General features: G+C 74.6%; 2 protein-coding genes across 27 annotated transcripts in view; one reads left to right on the forward strand and one right to left on the reverse strand.

Annotated features, from left to right (window-relative positions):
- LOC112967213 (zinc finger protein 11-like) overlaps positions 1-1,188 on the forward strand; it is a 108,366-nt gene that overhangs the window by 98,471 nt on the left and 8,707 nt on the right. The gene's annotated exons all lie outside the window — the stretch shown is intronic.
- Positions 1-1,188, reverse strand: part of LOC112967127 (zinc finger protein 501-like) — a 109,327-nt gene that overhangs the window by 90,569 nt on the left and 17,570 nt on the right. The window lies entirely within an intron of this gene.

Raw genomic sequence — 1,188 nt, forward strand, 5'->3', positions numbered from 1 at the left:
CCGCCGGCCCGCGCCCGGCCCGCCGCGGCTCCTCCTGGTCGCTCTCCATCCCCATCTCATCGCCCGCCGGGGCGGAGGCGACGGGGGCGACGGGACTCACGTCCGAACCGGAGGGCAGTGGCGGCACGCGAGTCTCCCCCCGGGATTTTCTTCCGGTGCGTGCGGAAACGGGAGAAGGGAGGGCGACGGGCTGCCTGCGCCGCTGCTCACCTGCGCAGGTATCTCGGCATCTTCCCGTCGCGGAGCCGCGGGAAACGGGGGCACCGGAGCCGCGGGAACCAGGCGCCCTGGCTCCCCCTCCCCATCCAGCCAGGAGATCCCACCACGCTCAGGAAGGGGAAACCCTGCCCGGGGAGAGAAGCGAGCAGGAAGGGAGCTCCTCCGGCGATGAGGCCCCCGGAATGTGGAAGCAGCCCCCCCGGGTGCCCTGGCTCCGGAAGAACGGGAATGGCAGGACCTGGAGACAGCACGGGGAGAGGGCCTGTTTCCCAACCACCCTCCCCACCAGCCGCCCGCCAACCCGCGTCCCCCTCCGGGGAAACTGAGGCAGGGAGCAGCGGCCGGTGCCCGAGGACCCCCCAAAACCCCCCCGTTACCTGCGGGTGGCAGCGGTGGGGGCAGAGCCCGGGCTGGGGGGAGGCTCCAGCCCGGCCCGAGCGCTGCGGGACCGGGATTGGGACCGGGATCAGGACCGGGACCGGGTGCTCCCCACTCCGGGGTGATGCGGGATCGGGATCGGACGCTCCAGAGTGGGGATCGAGGCCGGGATCGGGGCCGGAACCGCGCACTCCGGGCCGGGATCAGGATCGGGAGCGGGGCCGGGTGCTCCGGAGCGGGGATCGGAGCCGGGACCGAGCACTCCGGAGCCTGAATGAGGATTGGGATCGGGACCGGGACTAGGGCCGGGACCGGGCGCTCTGGAGCGTGGATCGGGATCGGGGTCGAGACCGGGATCGGGAGCTCCGGAGCGGGGATCGCGACCGGGACCGGGACCGGGCGCTCCGGAGCGGGGATCGGGATCGGGACCGGGATCGGGACCGGGATCGGGCTCTCCGGAGCGAGGATCGTAGCCTGGATCGGTGCCGCTCCCGGGGCGGCTGCGGGCGCTGCGGGCTGCGGGAGCGATGCGGAGCCGGGACCGGACGCTCCGCGCTGCCCGGGGCGGCTGCGGGCGCTGCGGGCTGCGGG

This window comes from Apteryx rowi, unplaced genomic scaffold, assembly GCF_003343035.1.
Source record: "Apteryx rowi isolate R43461 unplaced genomic scaffold, aptRow1 scaffold_1047, whole genome shotgun sequence".
Taxonomy (NCBI): Eukaryota; Metazoa; Chordata; class Aves; order Apterygiformes; family Apterygidae; genus Apteryx; species Apteryx rowi.